Source organism: Caretta caretta, chromosome 22 (genome assembly GCF_965140235.1).
Source record: "Caretta caretta isolate rCarCar2 chromosome 22, rCarCar1.hap1, whole genome shotgun sequence".
Taxonomy (NCBI): Eukaryota; Metazoa; Chordata; order Testudines; family Cheloniidae; genus Caretta; species Caretta caretta.
The window spans coordinates 13,844,029-13,866,169 of record NC_134227.1 but is presented as its reverse complement, the minus strand read 5'-3'; the positions used below and the strand labels follow the sequence as shown (position 1 = coordinate 13,866,169).

The window sequence follows — 22,141 nt, the reverse complement described above, 5'->3', positions numbered from 1 at the left end:
GAGCCTGCCCACAGGGTGGCTTATCGTTGCCAGCCGAACTGGTGGGGTTTTTGTGATGCGAATGCCTGTCCACAGGGAATGCGACCGGGACCCTGTGAGTAATTGCACAGAAGTGTCTGGAGAGGCAGTGGGCATGGGGGGGGGGGGGGGGGGGTTAGAAGATGGCGTGAGCGAGATGTAAGGAGGAGCTAGGAGCATGGTTTGAGAGGAACGATCCACAGGATGGGAAGCAGTAGGTGTGAGTGAGTGCAGCAGAACAGAGGGAGGTGTGATTGGAGGCGCCGGGAGAGGGGTAGGCCTGGGGCAGCTGGTATGTATCTGGAAAGATGGTTACATCGGTTAACATGGTCATGGGGGAGGAGAGGTGGGTATGGGGCATGTATGACATGATCAGGGCTAGCCACAGCCTTGCAGAGCATGAGATGTGGTCAGGACGCTGACAGTGGGGCACCCCATCTCTAGCCCCCTTGCAAAGCAAATACCACCTCTGTGAGCTCTGGCCGTGACACAATAGCCCAGTCCCTGAGCCCTGAAGCAGGACCTAGGGAAGGAAGAAGCTGCCTTTGGCAGGCCATGGAGAGACAGCAGCCAGGCTGTGGGCCCATTCTGCGCCGGTGTGCCTGCGATACGGGTGGCGGGGAGAGGTGGATTCAAATGCAAGGCTGTTTCTGGCTGGCTGGTGGTTGGGTACCGGACTGGGCCACTGTGGGTGATGCTAGGTTGATGGTTCCACTGGCCCAGGAGCTAGGCTGCTTCTGCATGACAGAGACTGCTGTAAGTCTCTTGGCATGTGTCAGACCAGCTTCCCCGCACCCCCATCAATTACACTGCAGCACCTCAGCAAGCGGCTTCATTGCCAGGGGAGAGGAGTTCCCCAGCAGCCTCGCTTAAGTGGAGCGATTACTGCCACTCTTCACGCTGTCCCCTCCTCCATCTTCTTTTGCTCCCCCCTCTCTGCCTCTCCTCCATCCCTCCGTCTAATTTGTCATCTTCTGCTTCCCTTTGTGTCTCCTCCACTTTCTCCTCTCCATTTCTCTCTCTCTCGCTCCTCCATTCTGTCCCTTTCCTTGCTGAGATAGGAGGCTGCAGCCCACTCTTGGATCAGACCAAGGTTGCTGGTCTAATTCCCTCCTGGCGTGGGGCTGGCTGCTTGTTTCAGAGGCAAGTGCCCAATTCCTCTGACTCTCTGCTCTAATTGTGCTGACTGGAAAGGGCTGTGTCTGTCAGTGCTGCAGGGACGGGGTCACCCGGCTCTTGGCTACAGGGCAGAGCTGGCCCCTTGCTATCGACAGCACTGACAGCGTCCCATTCCTTAGACCCAGCTCCTCACTCAGCCTGGCCCTTGAGTCTGCTCCCTGAACTTTAATCCAGCCAATTAACTCATTTGCTTCTGGTCCTTCAGTGCACCTGCTGTACTGCCAGCACCCATTAGCCAAGCAGCAAGGACCCGGGGAAATCAGAACACGCTCAGCTGCGCAGCGGGGTCGTTCTCCTGGCTGATTCCAGTACTTAGAATGTAAGCTCCTTCGGGCAGGGACCATGGTTTTTTTCTGTTTGTACAGCACCTGGCACGCTGGAGTTCTAGATGCTTTTGTAATACTACTCACGATAATGCAGCCAGCCGCACAGTATGGGCCTTTCCCCTGCCGCACCTTGGATGATCAGCAGCAGCCCAGGGGAGAAGGAAAACCTGCCACAGGGAAGAGGACCCCTGCTCTCCTGTCAGATGTCTGGGGCTTTGTTCATCTGCTTGGCTAGCAAAAAACCCAGAAAAGCCTCCTTGAGAGAGTGATGCCAGTGTCTAGCTCTATTGGAACCCACCAGGGTGACTGCCTGGACCAAACACCCCCACCTGGGTTGGCTGGAATGTCTCACGTTATACACCGAGGTGCTGAATTCACTCACTGAGCCCTCCTCATTCTCTTTGGCTCCCTGTCCCCAGGTCCTGCTGCTGCACCGAGTTAATATTGATATTTTCCAGTCCTTACGTTTGCTCCAGCCTGACGGGTTTGTTAAATGTCTCAGGAGCCCGTGAGCCGTCTCTCTCCCTCCTCCTTTGGTTCTCTTGATGTTGTCACTCTCCTGTCTCTTCCACCCAGTATTTGCTTTCAGGATTTATTTGAACTGTAACAATCAAAGTGGGGAAAAAATACCCGGTCCCCCCGCAGCTCCTCCACTACTCCACCCTGAGCGCAGCACTGAGGGATGCCCTGACGTCTCTGTGAGGTACAAAGGCTCCAAATGCCTTATCCAAAAGGCACCTGCTTTTCTTGCAGGCTCACAATGCCCTTTGTGGCTGCCGCCTCCTTCTTCTCAAGGTTTTATTTATAGTCTGTCTTGCTCTCGCTTTCTCTCCGGCACAGCTGAGCTGCTGAACTCTTAATATCTTGGAAATGCTTCTTTGTCAGCTCAGCTATGCTCAGGCATTGGAAAGGTAGCAGCTAAAAGGGAGGAAAAAATCACCTCAGGAACTGCCAAGGGTCCTCACTAGCACCGCTGATTGCTTCAGCTGACTGCCCAGTGCTTGTGGGAGCTGGCACGGGGGAGTCTCAGCCCTGCTACTTTCTCATCGCTGGTCACCTCCCGGATCCAGGGCAAGACTGAGCTGACTCCGCTAGAGCTGCGTGCATCTAGGCTGAGCTCAGGAGTGGCGTCACTGGTGTCACAGGGATGGGAACAGATTCTCCTCAGGAGCCTGGCCCAGATCCTCCACACTATCTAGGTGCCTAATTCCCATTGATGTCAGTGGGAGTTAGGTGCCTCGGTACCTTTGAGGATTGGGCCAGTGTGGGTGATGCTGGGTTGATGGTTCCACTGGCCCAGAGTTGGATGGTGCAGGAGAGCGAGTCCACTTCTCACGTGGGAGAAGTTGAGCCCTTATGGGTTGGAGTCTGAATCTCCTTCCCAGACATCACTGTGAGTTTTCCAGGCAAAGGACAGGAGCTAGGCTGCATTGCAGAAGAGGCTCCATCTCTCCCTCAGCACTGGGTGCTTCTGCCTCCTTATTACCCTCCTGTAGGTTTATACGGTGCCCCTAAAGCCCCCTGTGCAGTCAGCAGTCCCAGCCATGAGGGCAGAGGGCAGAGTCCAGCCCAAGCCTCCCGCAGCGGAGACGCGAGGCAGCACGGGCTGTGTTGTCTGGCTGGCCACTCAGAGAGAACCTCCGGGTCTGGCTGTGTCCAGCAGCCTCATTAAGAAATGTATTAGCTGATCCCCCTCTTCTCTAGCCCAAGCGTGAGTGCAGGGTCTGGATGGCCTCCCCTGAGGCTGGTATGTAACTTCCCACGCTTCCTCCCATGAAATTGATTCCCCAGAGGTGCTCCTCATTCCTCCTGCCTGGAGAGGACTGAATGCTCCTTCCCCAAGAAATCTGGGCTAGTCCATCCCTCGCTGGTGGAAGGGAGGAGCCACTGGAGGGAAACAGCAATGGGTGCGCAAGGCTTGCCCTCGCCAAACCAGAAGGGGGTGAGGCTGGGGCAGGGGAGAAAGGGAAAATGGGGGGCCAGTGAATCTGGCAGGGACGGTGTGGAAGGAGCAAATCAGAGCTATAGGAGCAGAAGGGGTGAAATATGCAAGTGGGGGAGTGGGATAAACTGAATGGCAGAAGGGGATGGGATACAATAGCACCTGGAGAAATGACCCCCCCAGGCAGTGTGGTGAGTAAATCAGTTTGAATTGAATAACACCACCTAGTTCTTATCCATAGATCTCAAAGCACTTCACAAAGAAGGCCAGTATCATTATCCCCATGTTACAGATGGGAAAGCTGAGACACAGGCAGGGGAAAGACTTTCCCAAGGTCACCTAGCGAACCAATGGCAGAGCCAAGAATTGAATCCAATGCTCCAGGGTCCCAGTCCAGTGATCTATCCAGTAGGCCACACTGCCTCCTTTTGGTACAAATGCTTTGTGGTCCTGAGCACTAATGGCTCATGGGAATACGTATGTTGAGCATTAATTCCCCCTTTTCCCGAAGACGTGATAGCTAGCAGCTGCAGGAGCACCTCTTTGGGATCGACATAGACACTCAGCCACTGTGTCTCAGAAAACATGGAAGGCTTGGACACTGCAGCTCAGCCGACTTTCCTTGGCTTCCTTTCAAGCATATTAATGACTTCTTTAGGCTCTGTCATAGAAATTCCTGTGTGCCTATTGCCCACCTAGTATTTAAGAAGCCTCAGTATTCACTGTTGCCTAGGTCCCTTGGTATTTCTCTCCTTGCTGGTTGGTTTCCTTGTGCTGCAGTGAAGTCAAAGCTGAACAAAACTATATCTGGGCTGGCCCTAATCTTCAAACACAGCAGGCGGCCACAGGCTGAAGCTGGGATCTCAGTTTGTTTGTAATCTTTAAAGGTGTAAGTCAGCCGTATGGAAAGAGCCAGCACAAAGGCCAGGCCCTACTCAAGTCCTATTTCAACCCGATTGTCAGGATTGAAGTGAGCATAGGCTTACACGGCTTATAGGCCATGTTCTGGTCCCACTGCAGGGGGGCACTTCACCCCACAAGGGAATGGCACAGTGGGAGAGGATGAGGGCTTGACAGCCCTGCAGGCTGAAGTCCTCTGTTTGCCCACAGAAGAAGGACAGCATGGGCAGTGGCCATACAGGCACCCCACTGCCCTCTCTGCCCCATCTAGTCTACCAGTGCACCCCACCCTTGACCTACAAGGACCACCGTTAAGGTGGAGGGGGCGATCAGCCTGTGTTTCAATGCTATGATGACTGGTGCTACAATACAGAAATACAGTTATGCCTTAGAGAGAAGGATGGGTAGCTAGGTGGACAGCTGGCATGCATGCTGGTTGGCAGGTAGGTAGAGTGATGGCATGCATGGTGAAAGGTAGGTAGGTAGGTGGCATGCATGGAGATTGGCTGGTTGATAGGCAGACAGCTGGCATGCAGGGTGAGAGGTCATCAATCATTCCTTGGTCTCCAACTGTCACTCACCCCGGTGAAGCCAACCAATGCCAGTTGGTTGTGTGATGTCATCTGTCCACAGGGAATTTGACTGAGCCCCTCTCCCCCCCGCCCCGCCCTTTGGAGCCCCATTAACCAATGTGGAGGTGCTGCAGCTCCTCTGTGATTTTTCCCCCCACCTAGTGCACCCAGAGCAGGAAAACTGCCTGAACCTACAGCTGCTTGGCTTGCTCGCCCCAGGGCTCTAGTGCTGAGAGAGGTCACTGGAGGAGGCATTGAACTGTCCCCCCTATTGGCGTCTCCAGCCTGCCAGCAGATCTGCCTGTGAATTTAGGCTGGAGACAGGAGACCTGAGCCAAGGAGACAAATGTCCCAGGCTTGAGTAGCAGAGCATAGGGTTATTGGTGGAGCAATGTGCGGGGAGCCCAGGGATCAGTGTGGGGACTATGGTGCCTTTCAGCTCACAGTCCAGGGACTGCAGTCCTCTTGGAGCAGGCGTCCCTCCATGGCAGGGTTGGTGGAGCGTGCATGCAGAGCAAACAACGAGGTATGGCCAGTATTTCCCAAAGGGGACCACTGATGGTGGGGCGGGGGGGAAGAGGGATGCAGTTTTGAAAGCCCAAATTGAAACACCTCAAAGGATTTCCAGAAACAGCTGAGCTCCTGTTGGCTTTCATTAGTGTTGTGGGCGCTGGCAATCAGGCCCTGCGGAGCTGTCCTAAGTTGCCCCCCCCTCCCCAAGTGAAGATGCCCAAATCAATGAAAAATTGAGGATAAGGACTAAGAGGGGAGCACCCTGCCTGTTCCTCTCGCCGGGGCCTGGGGGAGGGAAATTAATAAAAATAACCACCAAAAAATAAACACGCTCACCCAGCGAGAGGCTGCCATCTGCTGTGTGGGCGTGGGAGCACGAGATCCATTGCTGGCACCCGGCGAGGCAGCTTGGCTAGTGGCGATGCCAAGTGATTTAGTGTAAGGGCAGGGATACACCGCGTTCCCCTGGGATTCCTCAGCAGTTGGCTCCCTTCAGTTCCTGTTCTTCGCCGTCCCCACCGCAGCGTGATGGGGCCGAAATATGGCACTGCACCCTTCCCTCTTCTCTCCCCATAGGACTCTGGGGATGGTGGTTGCTGGGCAGCAGGGGGCCGCGTTGCAGACTGCTGAGGGGTCAACAGGTAGGACTGTAGGTATGGACAGGCAGCCCAGACGGGGTGAGCTCTGACTGTGCCAAGGGAGAAATGAAGAAGTGAGCACACGCAGCTCCAAGTGGAGTCAAGAGGAGCTTCAGGAGTTTCAGATCTGTGTCTGTCTCAGTACCCTGCCTGTGGCTCCCTGTCCCTTGCCATCCCCTGCCATGTATTTCATTTACTCTCCCTCTCTCTCTGTCACTTGCACACACTTCGATCCAGCAAAGATCTTCCTTTTCCTCCTCAAACCACAAAGCAAACCCCAGGATGTCCCTGTCCAGGCAGCTCTGGTGCCCGTCGCAATTACCCAGCCTCCCCTGCTTCTCCGCTAGCTGGCTCACAGGGAATACATTCTGGCTGGTGTCAACCCCTTCACTCCTCAATTAGTTGCTTTAAAAAAAAAGTGTTATTGAATATTTTCGAAGGAATGGTGTTTCCATGGTACCCAGTCAGGAGGTGTGTTTCCGTAGGTTTGCTGCTTCACAGGGATCAGTGAGTACCAGAGATTGGCCTGAATTGACTCTCTCCCTGCTCTACCACTCATTGACACACACACGAATGCACACAGGTGTTCACATGCACACCCGCAGAGACACACGCAAGCAATCACACACACGGGTGCATGCATGCTCATATACACATATGTACGAATGCACAGACATGTGCATACTTGCACACTCATGGCCATTCATGCTCTGTCCCACACCTCTTGACAAAAAAAGTTCCCTTTAATAATTCAGTGGTGGTGGTGGTGATGGGGTAATTGATCCTCATTTAATTAAGAACCTAGGAGAAGGGGAATTTGACAGTCTTGCTCTTGCCCAAGGAGGAATAAAGCAATGGGTACGGAGCAGCAAATTAGTGCATCCCAGTGATTATGGCACAGAGCCACAGGGTGCTGATGAAAGGTGCTCACCCAGCACTCAGGAAGGACCAGGAGTTCGCCAGCCCAGTGGCTCAGTGGCAATCATGCTGGACACCCAGTCTGGGGAGCAGCCAAGGTCTGTTATAACTGGACACAGCTCCATGAGAGTCAAGGAAGTTGCACCTGCTTTTGCCCCTAGTGACTTTGGCCTACAATGATTGCAATTTGAGAACCTCTAGCTTCGTGATTAGAGCTGGGTGGCAGGACTTCTGGGATCTGTTCCTGACTCTGCCACTGGCTCACTGAGTGCCCTTGAGCAAGTCACTTCCCCTAGTGCTTAGAGCACTGGATTAGGACTCAGGAGATCTGGATTCAGTTCCTGACTCTTCTGCGGGGTGAACACGGGCAAGTCCCTTCCCTGCCTAGTGCCTCAGTTTCCCCAGCTGTAAAATGGAGGTGATTCTAACCTCCTTTGCAAAATGCGGTGAGATCTATGGATGAAAATTTATGTACGAGCTAGGGGTTATTACAATGGGCTGGGAATATTAGGCTGACCTACGCTTGGGGGCCTATTGTGCTCTGGTCCCCTCTCCCATCTTAATGCTTCCACTGCTCAGGGCAGGATTTTGTCCTCAATCTCGAAAACTGCTGCTGCTTCTTGGCTCCTCCCAGTGGAAATTCCCTGTTCGTTCTGTGAGCAGAGCAGAGGGGCTGCTACTGGAGTTCAAGGGCCAGATTTGCAGGGGACAGGACCCTCCCCTCACGCATACGCCATCTGCCCCCCACAGCAGTGTTCTCCAAAGGGAGTCTCATCAGCTGGGCCGTAGAGTTGGCAGCACCTCGCAAAGCCCCAAGGAGGGGACAGGTAAAGCAGTTTATTCCCCTTGGCCAGGAGCAGAAGGGGCAGCTACTCCAGGGACACCTTGCTTGCTGTGCAGAAGTGCTGCCACAGAGCGAGCGATGCATCATCTGGAATCTCGCCCTCCATGACCATTGTCCTTCTTAACCCCAAGAGCCAGAGCCAGCGTGAGCCTGACCTCAAAGGCACCGCGTTCTCCTGCAGAAGGCAGTGCCAGCAACCCCTCTCCACTGAGGGAAACAAAAGCTCTGCTACTCACTGCTGGAGGGGAGCAGAACAGCAGCACATCACTCAATGGCCTCAGCAAGAGGCGTCTGTTCTTCTCTGCGCATCAAAATGGGGTAATGAGATTTTTTGATTGCTGGCAGCCCACCTACCCCATCCTTCTTCTCCCCTCCCCTCCCCGAGCCCCGGTACATGTGACAAAGAGCTCTGCTGCTCTGAGCAGATGGGGGGAAAGGAGGCTGAGCCGAGTGATGAGCGTTCCCGAGCCCACGGGCAAGGTAAGGTGGCCCTGAGTCACAGAGCTGTGACGGTGCAAACACCTTGCTCACGGGAAGAGGGGCAGGGCTGGGGGCGGGGTGGGGGGGCGAGTGCGTCAGAAAGAGAGCTGCAGATGGGGGGGGGGCGAGGGATGGACAATAGGAGAGAGGGTTTGTACACACTCATTAGAGGCACTAATTGGAGGTGATTAAGCTGAGGAGGAGATTCTGTAGTCAGCACGGACACACATGTAAGGCAGTGCCAGGTCCTTGCAATGTGGCTCTGGCTCATTCCCACGTCACCCTGCTCTGCTCCTCTGCAAAATTGTCTCTGCTGTGAGCTGAGCTCTAGGGAGAAATGATGCATACGGGTTGGGGGGAGCAGAAGAAGGCGGGACACGGCACTAGGCACTGCGATGCACGGCACAAGCCTCCTGCACTTCAGCATGTGTTAAACTTTAAGCCCTATTGACTTCAGTGGGATGGGAGGACCTGCTTAACTTTCAGCCCGCACAGAAGTGCTTTGCTGGGTAGGGATGGACTTAAACATGCGTTTCAGTGCTTTGCTGAATCAGGGCCTCTGAGGAAAGGGAGAGGGCGGGTAGGGTAACCAGATGTCCTGATTTTATAGGGACAGTCCTGATTTTTGGATCTTTTTCTTATTTAGGCGCCTATTACCCCCCACCCTCTGTCCCGATTTTTCACATTTGCTGTCTGATCACCCTAAGGGTGGGGTCCACAGGGCCTGCCTGGGACATGCATTTGTCTCAGACCCTCACACAGCAAGCTGACTGGGGATCCCGGTTTACTGACTCCAGGAGGATGCAGGGCTCTGGGGCTGGAATTTGGCAGTGCGGGGAGGGAAGAGAGCTACTTGTGGCCTGATGCTTAGGCCACCAAGCCATCCCCTCTTGGGAATGGGCCGCCCTCCGAAGCTCTACAGGTTTGGATGCACTTCTCTGCCTCTCTCCTCTTCTGTGGGCTTTCTCTCTTCCTCACTTGCTTTCCCAGCTCAATTTGGCTGCACGTGTGGCTACAGTCTTGATTGTTCCAAGCGCCTTTCTCTCCAGTCCCTGCACCCGCCTCCCGGGGCCCCTCGGAGGCCAGAGACACGTTGGAGGTGGCTCTAATGCAGCAGCAGCTCCAGGAGCATCTGAATCCCCCTGGCTCTGCTCAGTCGTCAGCTCGACAAGCTTCAGGGGCTGGGAGCTGTCAGGTGGAACTAATGCGGGTGCTCCGAGGCCAAGGCCAGGGACGCGGGGAGGAGATCCCCATCAAAGCCAACGTGGAATGGGCCTGTCAGCGGGAGCCCAGAGAGCCGGAACGTGGGCCTGACGGCTGACTCTGCAATCCGGGAGGCTGTACCAGAGCACGCATGATTGGAGACAGGGCTCCGGAGCATGGGAGGAGGTGGTGTGAACAATGACACTGCACCAGTCTGAGCACCCGGGGTTAAACCAGCAGTAACACTGGGGTTAGCCACTCAGATTAAGCGCTAAACAGTGAACTGAAACCAATGTAGTTAATCCAGTGCAACCCCCCGCCCCCCGTGTGGACGCTCTGGTTTCAGTTTAAGAGGGGTTTATCTCAGTTAAGCTTGAATCAGTTGGGAACCAGAATCAGAGTGTCCACACAGGGCTTTGCGTTGGATTAACCTTACTGTTGGTGAAGCAGATTCAAGTTAAGCCAGTGCAACGTTCCCACGTTCTCCTGCTTCCCGAGACCACTGTGCCGGGAGTCAGCCGCGGCTCCCTTCTGCTGAGCACTGGGCCCGACCTGAGCACTGGGTGGGGACCTAGACGCCTCCCTGTCAGGACTCCATCCTGTGATCAGAAGAGGCATTAGGCTGCTTATCAGAGAGTAATTGGCAGTTTTCCTTTTATAATCACTTGGGGCAGGGAGACCACTGGACATGCAGTAAAACAGAAGCACTTAGGTGACATCATACTACTTAAGGATTATTTTAAGGAGGAAGAATGTAGGACACCTCCATAGTCCCTCAGTTTTTTAAAGCCCAACTCTGCTGGCCTGCTGGGATTCTCTGAGTCAACAGTTCCCCTCCCCTGCTCTGGGTTTAAAGGTTTCTTCAACAAGCTCCTTGTGAGCCTAATACATGGAGGTGAATCAGCATATAGATTGAAGAGCTAATAGAACAGAGCTAGAGATGATGGGAACAGCTTCCAGAGTGAAACCTGCTTATGAATGGAGTGAAATGATGAGCAGACAGTCAAACTGGGGAAGGGAAGCTGGACTTTGAAAGGGGAAGTCCCTCCTTTGTTACTAAGGAGGACCTACAGGGAGATGGTGCTTAGTGTGTAGAGTATGAATGGCGAAGGCATTTCCAGGGTTACCATTGTCCTGGCTGGAGGGAGCTGTGGTAGGAGGGGGAACATGGCAGAGGGATCCAGGAGGGGCCAAAACTCATTTATTCTTCTAAGTATTTGCTCTTTTACCAATTTGTCACACTACGTCTTTTATCAGCTGGGGGGTGTTGGTGAAAAATGAGGTGGACCCATGCGCTGCTGTTTATCCACAGAGCAGGATTAAACTCTCCCCCCCACCCCGCAACCAACACACTCCACCCCCTGACCCAAAGGGCCATTGTTCCTCGCGGTGGCCTGGCCAGGCCTTGGCCTCAGCTGAGTCTGAAACCAAGGAGGCTGTTTGGGATGGTGGTTTCCATGCTGGGGATACTCATCCACCAGGAACAGGACAGAGATCCCACAGCTCATTTCACATAGGCCACTGGCCAGCTGTCAGGTGGCTGGAGCTGGTTTAGACTCAAGCTGGTGGCCTAGAGGCCAGGCTCTGTCCCTTATTCCCAGTTATTCTTCTAAGGAGGCCTCTCTGTACAAACAGCTGCTGCTCAAAGGGGATGCAGAGATTACTGTCAGGGATGTATTCTGATGACGTAGGGGCTGCTTGTGAGTCAAGTCTGTTGCTCAGACTTGCCATCCATGTGAACCTTGTTACTAAGTAACAAGGTAATGGGACATCAGACTATGAAGTTGCAACACCATCTCATTATAACACTGTAAGGTTATGCTCCAAATAAACACAAACTTCCTCAATTGTTCCAGGGCCCATGGGGCACAAGAGATACCTCAACACAGAGGGACCTGTAAGGTGGTGGCACCAAATAAGTGCCAGGAGTAGTTGATATCATCCCAACAACACAGGGCCAAACTCCCTGCTGCAGTGACTCCATGAGCGTCAGGGGTGTTGTCTCGCAAGAGGATTTTGCCCCAGATTTTTATTGTGGAAACAAGACATCAAAGGGGACAATGTGATGGGGTGTCTATAACATACTGGCCCTGAAGGGTTTAATGGAGGCCAGCTGGCCCAATTATCCTAATAGGCTGAAGGCTGAGAGGAAAGCCCTAATTAGGGGAAGCTCACCTGTGTGGGAACAGCAGGGCTTCTATAAAGCCAGGAAGTGGCCCACAGCCAAGGGGCTGTAGGGAGGTAATCTACAGCTGTTTCCTGGGGAAGGGGAGGGGTGTTTGGGGGGCTGTAGTGCTAAGTAGCCCCAGCTCCTCACTGGGAGGAGGACATAGAGTGGTTGGCAAACCTTAGAGAGGATGAAGTGCTGGGGAGTAGGCAACAAGCTTGGGGACTGAATAGACAACTGCATGTTGTAGGGTCCCTGGGTTAGAACCTGGCATAGAGAGCAGGCCTGGGTTTCTCTCCCTGCCACTGGGGAAGTGGTACTGGTGGGGCAGTGAACTGGAAGCCTGTCTGGGTTGCTGTGGGAGTAACTGAGACTGTGAAGGACTATACCTGGGCTGGGAGGGGGGGATCCTGCGTGACCTGGCCAGAGGACTGAGCTCTGAAGAGGCTGCTGTGGTTCCTGGAGTGAGAGAGAGGCAGACAACCAGTGACCGAAGGATGGCGTGACACTGTGCCAACTGCGGAAGAGGGCGTTGACCTCAAAAGCTAATCGCCAGAGAGATCATGAGGCAGCATCAGACAAGCGGTAAGTGGATCACTGTGTCACAGAAACGGAGGCAGACTTGCCTCCTAAAGCAAGCCCTGTACCAGTGGTGTTCAATCAGAGTACCCTGGGGATACACAGAGGTCTTCCGGCGGTGTGTTAACTCCTCTAGATATTTGCCTAGTTTTACAACCGGCTACATAGACAGCAGTAACCAAGTTGTAACAAACTAAAAAGTCATACAGACCGTGACTTGTTGATACGGCTCCATGTCATTCACACGGAAATGCAAGTATTTACTTTCCAATTGATTTATTTTCCTTTTTATATGGTAAAAATGAGGAAAATCAGCAATTGTTCAGTAACAGTGTGCTGGGACACTTCTGTATTATGTCTGATTTTTGTAAGCAAGTACTTTTTAAGTGAGGTCAAATCTAGAGGTATGCAAGACAAATCAGACTCCTGAAAGGGGTACAGTTGTCTGGGAAGGTTGAGAGCCACTACCTGGGGGACACTTCCTATGCAGAGCACTGGCCTTCACAGCAGTAGGAACTCAATCCCCCAGCTGTTTCCTCTTTGCCTGCCTGCCCCATCCTCAGCTCTGACCTCACTTTCTTGTAGGAGCCCCACCCAATATGCTCTTGTGCTAGTTGGCCCTTTAAATGGGAGAAGGATAGCAGCAGCCACCTTGAGTGTCTTGCTCAAGCCACCTTGAGATGGTTGTGGGTTGCATCTTTCCTGTCCTTTTAGCTTGTGAGTATTTTTTTACTCCATATAGTTCTCTCCGTCTAGGGTTTATATGCCTGGGCTGTGATCTTGCTGAATCTCATGTGCTAAGTAAGGTTGTATCTAGCCAGTCCTTGCAGCGGAGACAGGCAATAAATGTGCAGGAGGTGGTTTAGGCAGGCTCTCTCAGAACTGACTGTCTGTATGTTGCTCTCTAAATGTAACAGGATAGTGCATTGTCTAGAAAATGGACCTGTTGACAGTGGATGTCAGCAACAGGGGGTAGCTGGGTTGTTTTACTGCAGAGTAAACAGGACCAACCGAGGTTCAGTGTCTCCTAATATTGTACCAAGTGGTTGATTTGGAAAGCATCACTTTAAGCCAGGGTGCCCAATCTAGAGCCCATGGGCCATAAATAGCCCACCAGAGCATTTCATAAGGCCTGGGGCCTGCTTCACCACAATATATTAATGGCCAATTTATTAGTGTTTTCTCATGTTTACCTTTTAGTTTAGACAAGTGTGTAAATAGACAATACATAGGCTGTTTCTAGCTAAATATAAAGCAACCTGAACTTAAAATATAAATCAATACAGGTGACTCTAAATCTTATTAAAATATGTAGAATCTGTGTGGCCCACCCAAGGTTGTGCTTAAGTTTGTGATTCTCCTGTGTAATAAGGTTGGGCCCTACTGACTGTAAGCTGTGAGTAATTCAGCCCTGGTAAAGGCTCCCTGAGCTCTCATTTACTTCAGAGCTCCTTTCTGTTCCAGCCACTTAACTTGGGTCTGGATTGGGGTAGCTAGCATCCCAAAGTTTGGCAGCATTTGGCTCAATCTATAACTCTGGCTCCACAGTAAAATTACCTAAGGGGAAATTTACCATGCTGCTAATAGAGTGAACAGCTGGTTCTCCATGGGCTTTGCATTGGCTCTTCACAGGGGTTATGGCCAATGGACTCTGCCTCAGTCTTTCAGGGTGCCAGAGATAGTTCCTAAGCAATGGTGCTGAGTCACACTATATGGTATTCGGATGTGGCTCTAGATTGGAGCTTTCACAAAGGCTGAGGAATTCTGGGCTGACGTGCCAGTTCTGGCTAATCTTTGACATTTATATATTCATGCCCCATGATCTGCAGCTCTCTAATGCTTTACAAACATTCATGAAAGAAGCCATGCCACCCTCCTCTGAGAAGATAGGGTAGTCTGATCTCCCCCATTTTACAGACAGGATAACTGAGGCAATGGACAGGAAAAGTGAATGGCCTAAAGCCGATGTGACTTGTGGGGGTTCATCCAGACCAGTGGGGCTCTCACTGCCTGCCCTGTAAGCCTGGGTGCCTCTCTGCTGTGCAGCTTTGGCTCAGAGCCCTGACCCAGCGGCCTGCTCCCAGCAGTGGTCTCACCCTGGTTTCCATCAGTCCAGTTACTCCTTGCAAGGTGTCCCCAACAACCCTTCCGGTCCAGAATCTCTCCAAAACTCTCTCCCTGGCACTGTGCAGTCCATCTTACTGCACATTCAGTCTGCTGCCTCCAAAGAGCCAGTGACCCCAACAGCTTCTTAGCTCAGCTGGGGTTAAATTTAATACATGGCACTGAGATGGTTGGTAGGAAAAATAGGAATAAGGTTATTAACAAAGACTGTAGATGAAAGTAGTTTCAAGCAAGAGTGAAAGATAGGAAAGGGTTACCAGCAAAACAGGGTTTTTAGTGTCTAAAAGTAAAATCTAGCAAGATACACCTTTGCTGACAGTGTAAGAAAGTGTAGTAGGCATTCTCTAGCCTGTTTAGCAAGATGACCCACCTTTCACTGATATAAAGGGCTGATAAATCCCCCAACATTTACCTTGGTCTTCAAATTCAGCAAGCCCTCCTGGAGAGGGGTGGGGGGGAGGGGTGTCAGCTTTCCCTGTCCGCCAGGGAGCCAATGCCATGTTAACTTTGCAGTCTCCTGTGATTCACAATGCATATGATTTTCCTGCAACTTTGGATGCAAATGAATAGCTCACTGTCCCTGTTCTTGGTGGCAATTGAGCCTGAGGCGTTGGCCTCTGTCTGGAAGAAAAAACCTGTTTTGCCTCCTTTGTCTGTTTACAGGCTCCAAAACCTAACACCAGAGCAGTCCATAATTTCACCATACAGCATCCTGAGGCATTTCACAGTGATATTAATGGCTTGCAATAGATCACTTGGAAACCACTACCAGGCTAGTCTCCATTCCATAGCATATATTACAAGACATCTTTCAAATGAATATCATGACAACAGTGCATGAGGGGTATTGAGCTGGCCAGCTGAGCTTCACTGTTACATAGCAGGGAGCCTTTTGCCACCTGGCATTGGGGAGCTGGCAGGATCACAGCCAAACAGTGAGCTATTGGCAGGGCCAGGAATAAAACCCAGAAGTCCTGACTACAGTTCTGGTGGTGATCACTAGGCAGCCTTCCCTCTTAGCATTAGGAGTGAATTCAGGAGGCCTGACTTCTCACCTAGTCTCATCACTAGACTATAGTCCCTCCTGCAACCAGCTGTAGAACCCAGGAATTTTGACTCTGAATTCCTTGTTTGCCGGTAACACTTAACAGTCCCCTCCCACACAACCCCCTCCCCTGTCACCAGAGCAATTAAAAGCCAAATTAACCATAAAAATACAATGGACCATGTAATGCTGAACTTTTACCAATAAGCATGTTGCGGACTGGCACAAGCAGGCGACCCTCATCCACTCTCTAAGCCAATCCGATTGGAGGGTGATGTATCTTTTTAAACAGTTGCCTAAGCAACTGTCACTCTCGAGGCAGCATCCATCACGCTGAGCATCTCTGAGCCATAGTGAATATATGAGCCATTATCATTCCTTCAGTATAGCCAAGCTGCAGTAGGCAGCATTCATTTAAGTCCCTTAAGGGATAAATGTGACTCATATCACCTTGCAATTTATCTAGCAGTGGGCATAAATACCCCATGGCATAAGTATAATCGCACTGACATAATCTCCTCACCTAGCAGCGCTAGCTGTGAAATGGATGACCCATCCAGAGACCCACGTCCAAGGAAGATTTCAGTGGAAAACAAATAGTTTTAGAAACCAATGAGTTCTGCTAATTGAGTTTATCCTTCTAAATGAATAAAGTGTACTCTAGTTTTACTGTGAATGCATGTGTGAATTTAGTTTGGGTCTATTTAAATTCTAGGGTGGTAGGCAGACCAAAGCAATGGAAGACCCCAGCCCCTCAGATGAGGGAGGGACCACAGAAGGTAGAGCTTAGCTGATTATAGGGGATGAAGAACGTAAAAAGGCAGATTGCAGGCAGACACCAAGCACAGAACCCCAGACAGCATCCACCCCCCTAGGAAGGAGTTCAGGGAATCAGTGAAAGCCCCCCAGAGGAATTCTGCAGGGATGAGGGACCAGAAAAAAACTGTCCAGTCAGAACTTGCTGCTTCCATCCCCCTGTCCAGCTTCTTCCTCCTGTACTTATGGTCTATTTGAAATCCTGGAAGGGTTGGCAGACACCCACCAGGTTAAAAAGTCCACCACCTCAAATAGGGGAGGGGCCACAGAGCCAGGAATCAACTATGCCTAGAGGATAAGAAGTGCTAAGATGCATGGGAGTGTGGTTGAAGGTGTAAAACAAGGGAGCTGAATGCGGGCACCGAGCAGAGACTCCAGACAATGCCCATAACTCTGTGAAGGTGTCCCAAGAATCAATGGATGCTGCTCAGAGATGGGGCAATGTCTAGGGAATGGAAATAGGTCTCACAGTCATACAGCTCGTCCCTGCTAAGTTTTGTCTTCCTGGGCTGATGGATGGACTGCTATGGAGACTGAAGTCCTCTGTCTATCCACAGAGCATAGCTGCAATGCAGGCATCAGCTGGATGAGCTTCCCTCCCCACAGCTGTCCCCTGCCAATGTGCTTCCTCCTTTCCTGGAGGGGACTGTTCCCAAGTATCCTGCACCACAGCTTGTTCAGACCATGGCTTCTGATGTGCCACAAGGTCACCAGTGAGTGAATAGTATAGTGACTCCTGATCATGACACATGCCAGGAAGAGCTGGGCTTTAAGCACTGAACTCATTCCCACAGTCCACTTGAAGAAAACACCCAGTTGTGCCAATTTTTGGTTACTACTCATGTGCTCAGCAGCCTGGTAGTGAAAGGTTCTACTGCCTGCTACATCACCCTTTGGGCTAAGCAACCCCACTGGGTTATTCTCTCAAGTGCGACTTCCGAGTGCCCATGAGGCTGTACCCTTCCGGAACAAAACATAGGGCTTGTCTACATGGGGACACTTGGGAAAGCTAATCCAGATTAACCAAAACTGAATTTAAAGCAAATTAGTTAAGCTTCATTAAACCCCTGCATGGGCACTCATTCAGAATTCATGTGGCTTTAGTTTAGTTTCTTAATTCACTTCCAAAGTGACTAAAGCCAATGGGACTGTGGCAATTTACACTAGCAGAGAGTTCAATCCCCCATGTGCCCTTCAGAGCCTCATAGTCCAGCAGGAGTTCATGGCCTGTGAGGGTAAATTCAGAACACCTAGGTGGTCCTGATTGTTTGCTCCCCTGCACTTTCTACACCAGTGCAAAACACTCTCCAATCCAACTGGGGTGCATTGCCTCCATTCGGCACTCTGCTCTCGATGCGGATAGTGTGCTCAGCACTGTACAGACTGACATGGTGAACAATAGTTCTGTCATAATACAACAGCAATGGTTCCCTGGATGCTGCACAAGGGAATAACACCTAATGCAATATCCTTGTCAAATACCCACCTCTAGTGTGTGTGTAAAAATACACACAGTGCAACAGAGGGGCTGGCGGGGAAGGTGATAAATATAGGACCATGTGGTGCTGTTCCAAAAGCAGGCTGGAGAGGGGTGTGAGGTGGTGGTGGTGGTTTTAAGGGGGAGGGACAGATTGGAGGAGGGAGGGAGTTCCATGCTGCAGGATACCATAACAAAAGGGCATTTGCTGGTTGACATCAGAGGTGGTGGGTGGAGTGAGTGCATAGGCTAGTGCAGGGTAAGACTAAAGGAGTGGAACTTGGCCTGCCTCAAGCAGCTTGCAGACTAGATATGGGCTCAAACCAAGAATACAGAGCCACACCCCTTCTCTGAAATTTGGGAAGACTCCATGCTGCATTCATGGCTGGGCAGCATCTCTGGAATCCAGTGAACCCAAACTTCCATGTATTTATATTATGGTAGCACCCAGAGGTCCCAAATTCAATGGGAGGTCCCACTGTACTAGATGCTGTACAAACAAAAGTACCCTGCCCCAAAGCATGGGAGGGGAATTGCGGCACAGAGGTGCTCAATTCCCAGGGTTAGTGGCAGAGCCAGGAAAAGATGCCAGGTCTCCTTACCCGAGGCTAGTCCCTGAACCCCTCTGTGTTTCTCCCTGACCATGTGGGCAGGTTGGCTCTGGGCTTGTCTTGCCCTTCTCTTATCTCAGTGTAAGCGGGGGAATAGTCCCGCTATTGTGGCAAACTTTTCTGGCTTCTGCACTACCCCGGTGAAGTGGGCTTGCGAAATGATCCAAGCCCTAGCTCCCACTTTCTTTACCCAGTGGCCTCCCTGCCCTTGAGGACTCCCCTTCCACTCTCCTGTCTGGCAGAGTCCTCATAACCCCAACAAGGCTGGGCCCAGGATTCCCGGGGGGCTCAAGCCCCAACCCTGCTGTAGTCACCTAGGACAGGGGCTAGGGTGTTCCCACTCCGGGGTACTCTCTCTGCGCTAGGCACTTCTCTGACCCACTGACCATTACGTACAAGTTAAAGCAAATGCAAGTTATTTAATCCACAATTAATTTTAAAAAGAAGGAAAAATGGGAAAGGTTAAAGGAAACACATCAACCTGCTCTGTGGCAGGGAACATCACAAACAGTGTCTCTGGAATGTCAGGGCCGTTCACAGGCCTCCTGCTCCAGCCCTGGCTGTGCTGCAGGGATGCTGTGGGTTGGACAATTGCTCTGGTGGTGGCAGGACCCTTCTTACCAGTGTTGCCCCCCAGCCTGTCAGGGTTATGATCCAAGCCTGGCCTGCAAAGCCTCTTGGCTGAGATGTCTCCCGGTGCTGGGCCTGGTGCCCAGGGTCCCCCTCTGTCTCCCCAGCTACTCACCACACCGGGCTCCAGACTGCTTCAGCCCCAGCTCCACCACTCGGTCTCTGCACGGCTGCTGCTCTGCCTCCAGCTCCCTTGGCTGCTTCTTTGGCCCCTCTGCCTCTGGTTGCTACAGCTCTGCTCCCAGGACAGGTCTGCTCTGCAGGCTGCTTCTCTGACTCTGCTCCCAGCACTGACCTGCTTCCTGGGCTGCTTTTCTGGCCCCTCTGGATCTGGCACAGCTCTGCTCCCCAGCTTAGCTTGGGGCCCCTGCTTTCTCCTTAGCTCGGCCCCACTCTGTCTGACCCAGGCAAATCCCGTTCACATGGAGGACGGGACCCCTGATTAGCCTGCCCACCCTGTCATTCAGGCTGACCTGGAGCATTAGCCTCACCCCATTGTTCCTGGGGACTATCGGTCTCAGGGTCCTGGTTTCCCATAGACCCTTCCCCTTTTAGGACTGGGAGCTAGCCAACCAAAACACCCCCACTGAATGTTAGTAAGGGGGCAACAGTCCCCTTACGTCAAGTTCCTTTGAGCACCTACTGTTGTCCCCTGCTCTAAGTTGGTCTTGCATTCACCGCCCCACGAGGAACTGTTGTAAGGAGAGTCTGACTCTGACAGGTCCAGGCTGAATGAGCAGCTCCCTTCTCTGCGACCACTCGCAGGGAGTCAGTCCAGGGCCCTACCCCTACATCCGGCTCCCGGGCCGGGCCCTGCACTACAGCTGTGCTCCTTTCTCCTAGTGGCTCAAACCCTCAGGCCCAAAGCTGCCAGTGTCGCAGCTTCGCTGGTTCATCTGGCCCCGTCCCACAATATTGCGTCTTGCCCTGGCAATTCACCTGCCTCTTCCGTTGCTGCTGAGCACTGTGGGACAGGTGCTGTGGGGTCCCAGAATGCCCTGGGGCAGATGTGACAACAAGGCACCTAAGAATCCAGGGCCCTGCAAAAGCTTCCTCCTGGTTCTCTACCTGATGCATTGTCTACCGCTTCCAGTGGCGCCCATGGCAGCTGCAGGAGCTCAGCCCCTCTTAGGATCAGACGCTTGTGGAAGACAAGGGGGGAAATCCTGGTCTCCTTGAAGTCCATGGGGAATCTTGGTATCTCATGCAAGAGAGATGCTCTCTGGGACTGGATTCTTCCATCCTACCCCTTCCTCCTCTACAGCTGGGTTCTCTGAAGATTTCATTTCAAAGACCGCCAGGGAGGTCTCTGCAGATGGCTGGCAGGAGCACAGTGAGAGACTCATTGTCACCGGTTGGCTGGCCCTTTAAGGGGAGCTGGGCCCCACCTCACCTGTGACTGATCAGCAAGAGGACACTGTTGGGATGGGGAGCTATAGGAAGTAGGCTGGCTCCAGGGGTAGGCCTGGCACTCATGTGAGTGGCTGGTAGAGAGGGCCTTGTAGGGAATAGATAGGCCCAAGCAGAAGGCCCAGGTTTGGGCAATGAATGGGTTTATAACTGGAATGGATGCTGAATTGTTATATTGTGAAGTCATAAAGGTGAAGCCCTGAGAAAGAGGAGGGGCTGGTGTCGGTCCTTTCTGGGCTGGGAAGCCAGGCCAGTAGCTTATGCTCACTCGGTGCATCTAGCAGGAAGTGGGGTCACCCTGGGCAAGAATAGGACATATTGTGCCAATGGGATCAATGCACAAAGCAATAGCTCCTGCATTGCCCGGGGCACCAGCAGGTTCTTCTCCAGTGCCTATAAGGTAGGGACACCCTATCTCCCACCCCCGAGCTTTGGCTGCCACGAGAACAAGGGCGTTTCATAAGGGGGCAGAGATGAATCACCAACCCAAGGTGGTGTAATTCTCCTAGTGCAGCAGGAAAAGGCTCATCCCTGCTGGCGTTCAGGAGCTAATTGTCATGCAGCCACCAGTGCTTGGAGCAGAGAGACCGCAGGCCAGTTGGGGGCGAAGGGAGGGGGATGAAATGTCAGCAGCGTGTGGGGCTTGTGGGGTCAGCTCTGGAAGTGCCATGGCGAATGTTTAAAAAGCACTTAAGAGGAGCCTCCTTAACCCTCTCAATGTTCTGGTGAGTAGCACGATGCTGCAGAGCCAATAGCTTAACTCCCCAGCCTCAGATGAGTGGGAGGCAGCATGAGGAGGCAGGAGCAGGGGCTGATGCTGTTGATCGGGGTTTTTTTTCATACTATCTTAAGTTGGTTGGTTTGAAGTTTTTTTATGGCTTTAAAAATAACCGGGCATGTCTCCCTGAGGTCTGCCAAGGCACTAACTGCACAGCTGTATTGTAGAGTGCCTGTTGCATCTGCCTTTAGACCCGGCGGTCCCCATGGATGGGTAGCCTTAGGGTGCCTGGCTGTCTGGTCCTGGAGACAGGATAGTCCTGGGCTAGCTGGGATCCTTTCACTGCCTTGGCTTAGAAAAGGACCATCTTCCTGGCTTGCAGTGCCCTGGATTAGAATGCTCTTCTTTGCTGCTATGATAACCGTGCAGGGTGGAACCTTGATTTGACACCTCAGCCCAAAGACCTCGCCATGCTGAGACGCTGGTTCAGTACTAATGCAGACAAAAGGGGACACCTCCAGCATCTTCTTTGCAAGGTCTCCCATCAAACCACCTTGCTTCCCTTATGAACTGCCGCAAGGTCATATCTTACCAAGGTCAACAACATAATGATACTGGGTCAACTCTTTATTCCAGCATATCTCCCATGGGCTTCAGTGGGAGGTTTGGCTGAGTAAGAACTGCAGGACGGTTCCCCTGTTGGTTTTAGAAGTCATTGGCCAAACCCATACTGCTGCTCTAAAGGATGTGAGTGAGGTCCCATGTGTCTTTTGCCAAGTGATTTTTGCTTTGTAAGCTGTTATCTTCTGCATTCATTGGATGGAAGGATGCAGCAGTGTGTGGGTAGCTGGGCTGTTTGCATAATAGGTGTTTTGCAGTAACCATTTCATTTCTTAAAAAAAAAAAATCATCTTGCACATTGTGGCTGGTTGGAATATACCAAGGATCTGCTGTGAACAACTCCTAGTCAAGCAGGAGTCCAAGGTCACACTGTCCTCTGAAAGGTGATATTTTCCTCCCTCCTCCCCCAG

General features: G+C 52.1%; 1 long non-coding RNA gene across 1 annotated transcript in view; it reads right to left on the bottom strand.

Annotated features, from left to right (window-relative positions):
* LOC142069796 (uncharacterized) overlaps window positions 1-6,432 on the bottom strand; it is a 34,728-nt gene extending 28,296 nt beyond the window's left edge. Inside the window, exon 1 of the long non-coding RNA XR_012665767.1 lies at window positions 5,787-6,432. This is a non-coding gene — a long non-coding RNA (uncharacterized LOC142069796). The remainder of the gene's footprint in view (window positions 1-5,786) is intronic.
* Window positions 6,433-22,141: the final 15,709 nt, after the last annotated feature.